Source organism: Entelurus aequoreus, linkage group LG07, assembly GCF_033978785.1.
Source record: "Entelurus aequoreus isolate RoL-2023_Sb linkage group LG07, RoL_Eaeq_v1.1, whole genome shotgun sequence".
In the NCBI taxonomy this organism is placed as follows: domain Eukaryota; kingdom Metazoa; phylum Chordata; class Actinopteri; order Syngnathiformes; family Syngnathidae; genus Entelurus; species Entelurus aequoreus.
In genome coordinates this window covers 34,352,655-34,366,024 of record NC_084737.1, presented here as the reverse complement: position 1 = coordinate 34,366,024, position 13,370 = coordinate 34,352,655, and the positions used below count along the sequence as shown (strand labels likewise).

The following is a 13,370-nucleotide window of genomic DNA, read 5'->3' as shown; positions in this document are numbered from 1 at the left end:
ACCCACTTCAGCGATAAGATTGTGCCAGATCTTTATGAGCAGGAGAAGAAAAAAGTTGTGGATGAACTATCCCGAGCATCATCTGTTGCGCTCACGACAGACTGGTGCACGTCCAGGGAAGCTATGTGACGATAAGCGCTCACTTCATCACAGCAGACTGGGAGATGAGAAGACACGCCCCCTCTACGAGAGTCACATTGCGCAGGTACTGACACAAGCAGTGGAGGAATGAAGATAAAGATATCCCAGTCACAAGTGATAATGCCAAAAATCAAATAATTGCAGTGAATGAGGCAGGACTGTGACCACAGGTAGTGCAAGTAGTAAATTTGGCATCACATCTCAGTCAATAGGATGGATCAGGAAGGAGGCTTCCTAGCACAACAGCTGCTCATGTACTTAAGACAAAGCAAGAAATGCTAAAGCTGCCTACTCATAAAGCTCATACATGATGTCCCAACGAAGTGGAACTCCACTTATGATATGTTGGAGCAGCAGGCAGCTATATACTCTGCATTGACCCACAAGACCCTGAAGAAAAATGTCAAAGACATCATCAACCTGTCTGATGATGATGTGAGAGTGGCAGAGTAGGTCCTCCAGGTGCTTCAACCCCTCAAAAGTGTTACATCTCCACTGAGCACTGAAACTTCACCATCTGTGTCAATGATTCTGCCACTGAAAACAAGGATTCTACAATCCATGACTCCAAGTGTGGAAAACAGCAGCATCACTCCAGATGTCAGACTTTATTTCACTACCTATGTTTCAAGGAAGATGATGTGCCTTTCAGTTGTTTTTTATTAATGGTCATTGGTCCAAGTTTAAAGAAAGGAGAAATGCCTTTTTATGTTGCACTGTTTTTCATTAATTATGTTAAAATGAAAATAAAAATGCATGTCAAGTTGATCAACAGATTGTATTATTCTCCAGTGCAGTACAAGTACTGAAATGAAGGCTAAAAGGGCATTAATGGGAACTTTTAAAAAAAAGAAGAAAAAAAGAAGTAACTAAATAGTTACTTTTCACAGTAACGCATTACTTTTTGATGTAAGTAACTGAGTTAGTAACTGAGTTACTTTTGAAATTAAGTAACTAGTAATTGTAACTAGTTACTGGTTTTCAGTAACTAACCCAACACTGTGCATATTATACATATACATAATGCCCAGCCCTATAGAATGTGATAATCAGATTGGAATAATCACAAATAATGAAGCAACACCACACACAGAAGTCTGCAATGCAACAATAGTTCTTCCTCAAAAGACCCCCAAAATCCTGTGTCTAGCGATCCAGTAATCCACAGGCCAAAATTAATCCACTCAGAAATGTTAAAAGTTTAAGTACTATAATCATCAAGTGGAAGCAAGATAGCATCCGCTGACAGGTCTAGTCACCGTCTGACGTCACTCCATCGCGCCGCGTTTGCAGTTATGTCTTCATTCAAATAAAATGTAATTTAATTCAAATAACTTTATTAACCCGTCACAGGTTCATTTTGAGCAGCAGGTTGTTGTTGTTTATAGCTTACATGGCCGACAATAAATAGTCAATAAATTAATAGTCAATACAACAAACATCGGACAGCAACATGGAGCTTAGAATGGATAATAATATATAAGTTTGTGATAGCCTGTTGTATGAGTAAAGATCATTTAAAAACCACATCGCTTTAAGAATTAAAAGTAAATAAAAGGAAAGAATTAGAACAACCCTATGAAGAATTTAAGAGTCATCTTGAAAAGACCACACAGATCCATCACTATGTTTCTATTCAGTAAAATTGCACTCTGTATATCCATCCTAACCTATAATGAATGTTTAAAATAATAGTAATAAATACAAAATAAAGTACAATAATATAAATGTATGGCATTCATGTGCACAGCACCTACCTTTTACATGCTATATCATATAAAATATATCATATAAATCAATACAATCATTTAGCATGTTAAATGGGTGCGTATTTTGTAATTATACAGTAGGAATTGTTATTTGTGGTAAAGTTGTACAGGGACATTTTTGAGTGACGGGATGGACCAGAAGCTATATTAAGTGAGGACAGCCACTGATGTATATGTGTATGTGTCACGTGTGTATTGTATGAATAAAAAGACCCAGTGATTATTTAAATGTTTCACTTTTTGAGTGAGTTAATATTAACTTGTGGATTACTGGATTGCTTAAAGGACGGTTTACAGACGTTTTTTTTTTTTTGATTGATTGAGACTTTTATTAGTAGGTTGCACAGTGAAGTACATATTCCGTACAATTGACCACTAAATGGTAACACCCGAATAAGTTTTTCAACTTGTTTAAGTCGGGGTCCACTTAAATTGATTCATGATACAGATATATACTATCATATATACTATCATCATAATACAGTCATCACATAAGATAATCACATTGAATTATTTACATTATTTACAATCAGGGGTGTGGAGGGGGGGGGATATGGACATCAAGTAGTGGACATAGAGAGAGACAGAGAGAGAGAGAGAGAGAGAGAGAGAGAGAGAGAGAGAGAGAGAGAGAGAGAGAGAGAGAGAGAGAGAGAGAGAGAGAGATCAGAAGGCATAAGAAAAAGAAAAAGTATCTGCATTTGATTGTTTACATTTGATTATTAGCAATCCGGGGAGGGTGTTAGTTTAGGGTTGTAGCTGCCTGGAGGTGAACTTTTATTGCGGTTTTGAAGGAGGATAGAGATGCCCTTTCTTTTATACCTGTTGGGAGCGCATTCCACATTGATGTGGCATAGAAAGAGAATGAGTTAAGACCTTTGTTAGTTCGGAATCTGGGTTTAACGTGGTTAGTGGAGCACCCCCTGGTGTTGTGGTTATGGCGGTCATGTACTTCGGTATCAGGGAGGTGTAGCGGATTTTATAGACTAGGCTCAGTGCAAGTTGTTTAACTCTGTCCTCCACCTTGAGCCAGCCCACTTTAGATAAGTGGGTAGGAGTGAGGTGGGATCTGGCGTGGAGGTCTAGAAGTAACCTGACTAGCTTGCTCTGAGATGTAGCGGCAATTGTGAGTTAGTGTTCACTTCAAACTGTCACTAACTCTTCTTAGCGTGCGCAATTTTGAGGGACCAGGACGAAATAGTGTGGAGTGGCAATTTTTTGTGTGGTGTTGTTTCCTTATCATTATTCCAAGCTGATTATCAGATCCTACCCGTTTTTATGCGTAGCAGCAGCACTTGAACTGAATGTGAAATTGTGTCATAATTATAACAATCGACTGGATAAAAAAAATACAGATAGCCGTAAATTTTAGTCCAGAATCTTCCTGAATGAATCAAATTATGAATCGGTACCAAAAAATTCTGGTACACGGTATACATTTCAAGTAATGAGGAATATTTTAGTGTGAGCCACCATTACACAACAGAAAAAAAACCATGACTGCACTAATAATTGTATAGTAGTAAGTAGGGCTGGGCGATATGATCTTTTATTAATACCTCGATATTTTTAGGCTATGTCACGATACACGATATATATCTCGATATTTTTAGGCCATGTCACGATACACGATATATATCTCGATATTTTGCCTTAGCCTTGAATTAACACCAGTACGATGATTCTATGTGTCTACATTAAAACATTCTTGTTCATACTGCATTAATATATGCTAATTTTAAACTTTCATGCAGATGGAAATCACAACTAAATCAATTTAAAAAAACTGTATTTATTAAACAGTTATTAAGAAGTGGCACAAACATTCATGTAAATTCAAAACAGAAAGTGTAAGATTGTCAGAGACATTTTAAAACAAGCTATTAGTGCACTTTTGTGCATGATGTCACTCAGATGACATATCAAAACAACACTAAATTAAAGTGCACTTTTTGTACAGAATGCCACTACAATAGTTTAAAACAAATAAAGTGCACTTTTGTGCATGATGTCACACAAGATATTTCAATAACTGTCAAATAAAATTGAGCTGCATAATAGGAAATGAAATGAAGTGTATGTCCTTTGCTATGTGGTAGGTTCCTGCGAACGTTATCTCCTTCTGTTGTTGACTATTTTTTTTCATACAGTGTTGATGTGGAAATGGTTGCTTCGGCATTTTGTGGGTGTGGCACCGGCAGGAGATGTTGACATGCGGAGTTTCAAGCACTCTATTCTCTAGCGGGTGACTTTTCAAATGATGCTACAAATTAGCAGTAATGCTACTTTTTGTAGCAACGCTTTTGCCGCATACTTGTTCAACATCTTCCTGCTTGAAGCCAAACCACCGCCAGACGATGGATCCTGTGCTGTTTTTCTTGGGAATTAATTCTTCCTCCATTTGTTACCAGATTTGCACCTTCTTTCTCTTGTATTACCACTCGCACCACTCCGCTAGCATCACAGCTAACGTTACCATGCTGCTACCTCTCTGCTCCCCGAGAGCGTATGACGTTGCACGTGCGACAGTATGTGACGTATGTACAAACCCTGTTTCCATATGAGTTGGGAAATTGTGTTAGATGTAAATATAAACGGAATACAATGATTTGCAAATCCATATTCAGTTGAATATGTTACACAGACAACATATTTGATGTTCAAACTGATAAACATTTTTTTTTTTGCAAATAATCATTAACTTTAGAATTTGATGCCAGCAACACGCAACAAAGAAGTTGGGAAAGGTGGCAATAAATACTGATAAAGTTGAGGAATGCTCATCAAAGACTTATTTGGAACATCCCACAGGTGAACAGGCAAATTGGGAAAAGGTGGGTGCCATGATTGGGTATAAAAGTAGATTCCATGAAATGCTCAGTCATTCACAAACAAGGATGGGGCGAGGGTCACCACTTTGTCAACAAATGCTTGAGCAAATTGTTGAACAGTTTAAGAAAAACCTTTCTCAACCAGCTATTGCAAGGAATTTAGGGATTTTACCATCTACGCTCCGTAATATCATCAAAGGGTTCAGAGAATCTGGAGAAATCACTGCACGTAAGCAGCTAAGCCTGTGACCTTCGATCCCTCAGGCTGTACTGCATCAACAAGCGACATCAGTGTGTAAAGGATAACACAACATGGGCTCAGAAACACTTCAGAAACCCACTGTCAGTAACCACAGTTGGTCGCTACATCTGTAAGTGCAAGTTCAAACTCTCCTATGCAAGTCGAAAACCGTTTATCAACAACACCCAGAAATGCCATCAGCATTGCTGGGCCTGAGCTCATCTAAGATGGACTGATACAAAGTGGAAAAGTGTTCTGTGGTCTGACGAGTCCACATTTCAAATTGTTTTTGAAAACTGTGGATGTCGTGTCCTCTGGACCAAAGAGGAAAAGAACCATCCGGATGGTTGTAGACGCAAAGTTGAAAAGCCAGCATCTGTGATGGTATGGGGGTGTATTAGTGACCAAGACATGGGTAACTTACACATCTGTGAAGGCGCCATTAATGCTGAAAGGTACATACAGGTTTTGGAGCAACATATGTTGCCATCCAAGCAACGTTACCATGGACGCCCCTGCTTATTTCAGCTACGTGTTACATCAATGTGGCTTCATAGTAAAAGAGTGCGGGTACTAGACTGGCCTGCCTGTAGTCCAGACCTGTCTCCCATTGAAAATGTGTGGCGCATTATGAAGCCTAAAATACCACAACAGAGACCCCCGGACTGTTGAACAACTTAAGCTGTACATCAAGCAAGAATGGGAAAGAATTCCACCTGAGAAGCTTAAAAAATGTGTCTCCTCAGTTCCCAAACGTTTACTGAGTGTTGTTAAAAGGAAAGGCCATGTAACACAGTGGTGAACATGCCCTTTCCCAACTACTTTGGCACGTGTTGCAGCCATGAAATTCTAAGTTAATTATTATTTGCAAAAAAATAAATCAAGTTTATGAGTTTGAACATCAAATACCGTATTTCCTTGAATTGGCGCCGGGAATATAGTATTCGCCTGCCTAGAATTACAGCCGGGTCAAACTCGTTTCGCAAAATAATTAGCGCATGCTTGGCACTTCCGCCGGGTCAAATATGAGTCATTAAATGACTCCCGCCTCCAGGTGGTAGAGGGCGCTAGTGATCCTTCTTGCGACTACCAGTACTGCAGGAGACAGGTACTGCAGAAGAAGACAACAAGCAGCAAGCATGCAGCAATTGTTTGCTTGCACTTTTAACATGGAGGATTACATATCTAAAATAAAACCGTTTTCTAAACTGGACTTTCAATCGAAGCAGGAGGTAATAATTAAAGGAATATCTCCAGAGACTTTTAAAATTGAAGAAAGATGAGAAAGACTGCCTTTGATCAGAAGCAGCTGCACATGGACCCATCTACAAGTAAAGGTAAGATCATAATAACGTTTTTTTTATTAAATGTGTTTTTAATGATAAGGTATGCGCCGGAGTGAGAAGAGGTTTTAAAATAATTAGAGCATGCTTGCTCATTCCGCATGGTTTTGGTAACCGCAGGAGTGAGAAGAGGTTTTAAATTAATTAGCGCCCCTGCGGCTATTCAAGGAAATACGGTATCTTGTCTTTGTAGTGCATTCAATTGAATATGGGTTGAAAATGATTTGCAAATCATTGTATTTTGTTTATATTTACATCTAACACAATTTCCCAACTCATATGGAAACGGGGTTTGTAAGAAGGTGTGCTTGTTTTACGTCTGTGAGAAGGAGAGACAACAAAGGGTGAGAAGAGCCTGTAGTGTAATGCCTGCAGCTAAACGCGACTGCGTGAGAACATATACTCGAATATCACGATATAGTAATTTTCTATATCGCAAAACCAGAGACAAACCAGCGATATATCGAGTATATTCGATATATCACCCAGCCCTAGTAGTAAGGGTGAGCATCTATCCAATGTGAGACAATTTGATATGTATCTAGATGCAAGGAAAACAATCCGATTCTGAAACAAAATATTTTAAAGTTAAGGATTTTACAGTTTTGGCATATTGCAATAGAGAGGTTTGGAATTTTTCCGGTAACTATCCCACATTTTGAAGGGCAAGCGTTACACGCAATACTTAGGAACTATCCGGAGGAAAATAACATTGCACACGCTGTGATACGATCGAGAAATAGTGCAAATCATTATATCAGAAGTCCCTTGTCGTTGCAAGGAGAAAACAGCCGTAACTGAATGCAACGATCCGTTGAAGATCAACAAGTCTGAGTGGAGCAGAAACTACGGCACATTCCCTGATGTCTCATACCGTGACTTTGTGAACTACTGAATTGTTTAACCCAACCCATTTTACAAAGTGAAGGACTTTCAAAATGATAAGAGTAGAAAGCCTTCACCGCTTTGTTTGTGGATGGACTTGTGACGTTTGTGTTTATTTGTAAAAACCCACTGGACTTTGTGTCGTCAAGCAGGCTAGAGAGATGCACTCAGCAATGATTTGACCCACGTTTGACACTTTGCATAATCACGGATAACCAATATAATTTCATCAGAATAGAATAGAATTTAATAGAAAGTACTTTATTGATCCCTGGGGGAAATTCAGCACCACAGTTCGCTCACAATAGACAATAATAATAATACATAGTATAATATATATATTATATACACTACCGTTCAAAAGTTTGGGATCACCCAAACAATTTTGTGGAATAGCCTTCATTTCTAAGAACAAGAATAGACTGTTGAGTTTCAGATGAAAGTTGTCTTTTTCTGGCCATTTTGAGCGTTTAATTTACCCCACAAATGTGATGCTCCAGAAACTCAATCTGCTCAAAGGAAGGTCAGTTTTGTAGCTTCTGTAACACGCTAAACTGTTTTCAGATGTGTGAACATGATTGCACAAGGGTTTTCTAATCATCAATTAGCCTTCTGAGCCAATGAGCAAACACATTGTACCATTAGAACACTGGAGTGATAGTTGCTGGAAATGGGCCTCTATACACCTATGTAGATATTGCACCAAAAACCAGACATTTGCAGCTAGAATAGTCATTTACCACATTAGCAATGTATAGAGTGTATTTCTTTAAAGTTAAGACTAGTTTAAAGTTATATTAATTGAAAAGTACAGTGCTTTTCCTTAAAAAATAAGGACATTTCAATGTGACCCCAAACTTTTGAACGGTAGTGTATATAATATATAATATAATATAAATATATTCTACATATATTCTACATTTAAGTGCAGTCAAGAAAGAACATATGCATTATACAGTCTGATGGCTGTCGGTATGAAAGACCTCCTGTGTTGCATTTTGGGAGTCTGAGCCTTCCACTGAACGTGCTCATTCTCTCTGCAAGGCCCGAGTGTAGTGGGTGGGAGGTGTTGTCCATAATGGCTAGGAGTTTGTTAGACTTCTCCTCTCTGACACCACCGCCAGAGAGTCTAGCTCCACTCCCAGCACATTACTGGCGTTCTTTACCAGCTTGTCCAGTCTGTTTGTGTCCGTTTGCTTTACAGTCACAGTGTGCTGTGACTGTAAGGCAGGATTGGGAGAATGATGTTCTTATGTCGCTTCAATGTTTTCATATGTGGAGGCGACAGTCCGGATGAGAGAAGTGAATACTACTTTTGTCAATGCAACTATTATCAAAGTGCTTCAACCAAGCACATCAAGTTAAGGCAAAGTGGCACTGTCATTTATCTAGATTCATTTTTACTTACATTTTCTTAATTACTTGAAATGAAATGATCCGAACAAACACAAAGTCATCATAGCATGTAACATATTTGTTGATTGCAGCAACCCATGCTCGTCTTTGCCGTTCACTCTTCTTTTGAGCCGCTTCCGTGTGTCCAGAAATACGCTAAGAAATGCGATAAAAGCTAGTAATACATCTCCCACCTTGACTGTGGCAGTTGAAAATCGCAGACGTTGTCGGCATTATTAGCATCACTACTTGAATGATGAGCAACAATAGGCATGACACAAACAAAGCCTTCTGATATGGCTAACGGCTATGCATTGTAGGAAATGTAGAAAAATCCAAATACATCTACAGTATCAAATGTATTATTCTTCTGAAAAATCGTAATCCTTTCCGTGTCACACATTTTGCCATTCCCTTGTCATCTACTACTTGCTTGTTTGAATTACTGTGACAAGTCCCTCAAGAGTTTCACAGGAAGCAAGAAAGGGACAGACAAAGTAAGTGAGAGAGAGAGCAACAGAGGGCTGTAGACACTGAACAGACTTCCAGCAATAGAGCAGATAGATTAAACCGATTTATAACTTTGTAATCGGGCCATCGACCAGTCCATTTTACGTTTTGATCAATCCAGGGACCTGTGTACTGATGCACCCATATTTTAAATTAGAACCAATTTCCCCATTTTATATTATTTGTTACATGCCTACTTAGTAGACAATATTTAACTTCAAGATGAAGGACATCAAAACAACATAGGCATGCTCACTTGTCTGCGTTTCAGTATAATTTTTTTGACAAGACTCACTGTTTTAATAAATAAATGTCATTTGAATAATGTATTTATTGATATAATAAATGAGGCAGCACGGTGGCACAGGGGTTAGTGCATGTGCTTCATAATACGAAGGTCCTGGGTTCGGTCCTGGGCTTGGAGTCTTTCTGTGTGGAGTTTGCATGTTCTCCCCGTGACTGCGTGGGTTCCCTCCGGCTTCCTCCCACCTCCAAAGACATGCACCCGGGGAATAGGTTGATTGGCAACACTAAATTGGCCGTTGTGTGTGAATGTGAGTGTGAATGTTGTCTGTCTATCTGTGTTGGCCCTGCGTGTCCAAGGTGTACCCCGCCTTCCGCCTGAGTGCAGCTGAGATAGGCTCCAGCACCCCCCGCTACCCGAAAGGGACAAGCAGTAGAAAATGGATGGGTGGATGGATAATAAATGACAATTGAGTCAGTGCCTTCTACATTTAAATGTCACGCTTGCATTTGTCATTGCTCGAAAATAGATATTTGTATACATGGAATATAACTAATACGATAACCAATTATGGATACTGTGCAAACATCTCAACATCAATAGCACTATAACAATTTCCCTTGTGGATCATTAAAGTTTGTCTAAGTCTAAGTTTAATTAAAACAGCTAAGGACATTGCCATTGTTATTATTGGAAATAGAGGATGCAGTGTGTATGGATGAAACACAAATATCTGATGCATTTAATCATAACGTACTAATCAACATATTGTAATTACAGAAGTACCTCAACTTCAATTGATTCTATGAACCGAGCCCCAAACTAAAAACACTCAATTTCATGGACATAATGGTGCGCCGTGGTGACATTGCTGGTAATATGAGCCGAGGCGCACGTGAGGCAACACACACACACAGAGCTTTTACAAGCGGAAACAGAGTGGAGACAGAATAGGGAGAATGGACATTTTTTGCTTCAAAACTAACAATAAAGGTAAAGCTAAAAACACTTTTCTCTGCAAGTGGTCCTTTAAAACATAGCTAGCAGGAGGCAAACGTCCATCCAGTTTTTTAATTACTTATAAATCACTAATCCTTGTCTATTTTGTATTATCACAAAATCTTTTCCAATTTGTTCATTGTTTATAAACTCAGAAAACACATCCCTGGATGACTTTAAAATTACCACTGTATGACCCTGTAACTACTTGGTATTGGATCGATACCCAAATGTGTAGTATCACACAAATTGTATCCAAACAACCGAATAATAAGTGCTTATTACATTTTAACAGAAGTGTACATAGAACATGTTAAAACAAAAATGTTAACAGCAAATGAACACGAACATTATTAATCCAGCCATTATGTCCCTCATATTTTTGACAAAAATAATACAATTAGAAATGACACATTGTTACTGCATACTAAAATAGAAGTTGTCTAGGATGTTCACTATGTTATTCAATGCCAAAACTGTTCTTTGATTGCAACAACATATGTTTAATGTAACAAATTAAAATAAACCAATGACATTTTTTGCATGATCCCCTTTTAGTATCAAGTATCAAAGTATCAAAATACATTTTGGTGCCGGTACCGATACCAACATATTTGTTTGTCACAAAAAACATTCATGAAGTTTGGTTCTTTTATGAATTTATTATGGGTCTACTGAAAATGTGACCAAATCTGCTGGGTCAAAAGTATACATACAGCAATGTTAATATTTGGTTACATGTCCCTTGGCAAGTTTCACTGCAATAAGGCACTTTTGGTAGCCATCCACAAGCTTCTGGTTGAATTTTTGACCACTCCACTTGACAAAATTGGTGCAGTTCAGCTAAATTTGTTGGTTTTCCGACATGAACTTGTTTCTTTAGCGTTGTCCACACGTTTAAGTCAGGACATTGGGAAGGTCATTCTAAAACCTTAATTCTAGCCTGATTTAGCCATTCCTTTACCACTTTTGTGTTTGGGGTCATTGTCCTGTTGGGTGTTCCAACTGGGACAATGAAAAAGGAAGATTACGTCCAAATTATTCAGGATAACCTAAAATCATCAACTCAGAGGTTGGGTCTTGAGTGCTGTTGGGTGTTCCAACAGGACAATGACCCCAAACACACATCAAAAGTGGTAAAGGAATGGCTAAATCAGGCTATAATTAAGGTTTTAGAATGGCCTTCCCAAAGTCCTGACTTAAACCCTATTGAGAACATGTGGACGATGCTGAAGAAGCAAGTCCATGTCAGAAAATCAAAAAATGTAGCTGAACTGCACCAATTTTGTCAAGAGGAGTGGTCAAAAATTCAACCAGAAGCTTGCCAGAAGCTTGTGGATGGCTACCAAAAGCGCCTTATTGCAGTGAAACTTGCCAAAGGACATGTAACCAAACATTAACATTGCTGTTTGTACAGTATACTTTTGACCCAGCAGATTTGCTCACATTTTTAGTAGACCCATAATAAATTCATAAAAGAACCAAACTTCATGAATGTTTTTTGTGACAAACAAGTATGTGCTCCAATGACTCTATAACAAAGAAATAAGAGTTGTAGAAACGATTGGAAACCAAGACAGCCATGACATTATGTCTTTCACAAGCGTATGTAAACTTTTGACCACGACTGTACGTTGAATACAGGAAGTGAACATACTATTAGTGATTGCTGTGACACAAAACAGTATAAAGATAACCTTCATTCTACTCTTTTTTTCAGACATGTTGACATGTTTAACTGTTAATATGCAATGTAATTCAATGTAACCTGGTATGCAGGTTCAAAATACACTAAACCACGACCATTACCATAAATAAAAAACTGCATGCGGTAAAGCTTGAGTTAATACAATGAGGATGTGACAGAGAATATGTTGGTTTTGAAAACAGAGGACAACGCCTGTGGCCTGCCTTGTGGTGAAGTCTGGGGAATGCATTCGCAAAGCTTTGACCTTGCCCTGTACTTGAAAGCAGGAAGTGCATGAGGGGGGAAGGAGACGGTGAGAGGAGCCCTCCCTAGTGACCTGGGTTTTACTGTGGAGTGCCAGGTCATCTGATATTTCCTCCAAGGCAGCCCAGGAAACTAACCTGCTCAGGGCCATGCACAAATCTACTGGCAGGGTCGGGAGGTTGCTGAAGCTGGACGCCATCACAAGACTATGCCGGGTTCAGATTCAAATGCAATTAGACTGAGAAGAGAAGTATACACACAGGGGAGAAGGATAGCAGTATACGCTGAAGAATCACTGAAAAGGTGCGGAAATCATAAAGAATGAGAGAAGAGGGAAAAAGTTTTCCTTTTTTTCTCTGTATGACAATGATAAATGCATCTAAACGTAGAGAAGCATGAAGGTGGCGATTAAAAAGTACGCTTTGGTTCAATGCAAGAAAACCTACTGAATCATTTTTTGGTTTGTTTGCACTTCATGAATTCTTAATGCACAAGCAATAACATATCACACGTTTATTGCATGTAAGCTCGGGCACAATATTACTCTTTAAAGAAGAGAAGTGAGTGAATCAGTTCAAGCAAGTATAACGTCCAACTAGCCTTTACGATTGTTTGAGCACATCTAATAGGATGCGGTGGATCTACTGGCGAGACGGATGGTCAGAGGGGTGAGACAGAAACAGACATATAAGAGAGGAGAGACAGAGAAAATGGAGATAAAACAATGGGGTGTGAGCAGAATATGGGCTGTTGACAGCTGCACTTGGCATCTGTTAAAGTGTTGCAAGGCTGTTCTACGAGTCCCTCCGCTGGGGTAAAAAGATGTCCTCCACCCCCACTATCTCTCTGCTCATTAGGACTTCTATGGGGCTTCCATGGGATCCCCAAACTGATTAGAGTTGAGGACTGTCCACTGTAGATCCACTTTTTTTCTCTGCCTCAGCACCTCATGTCTAACCAACAACACAGCAAATGAGGTTTGTACTGCTACCCCAGAGCAAAATGGTAGTTTTCATTTGCATGTTCTCTTTGTGATTTTATTGGGGTTTATCCAGCTACCT

General features: G+C 39.0%; 1 protein-coding gene across 11 annotated transcripts in view; it reads right to left on the bottom strand.

Annotated features, from left to right (window-relative positions):
• The window catches only part of camta1a (calmodulin binding transcription activator 1a), a 765,387-nt gene that overhangs the window by 415,345 nt on the left and 336,672 nt on the right, over positions 1-13,370 (bottom strand). The gene's annotated exons all lie outside the window — the stretch shown is intronic.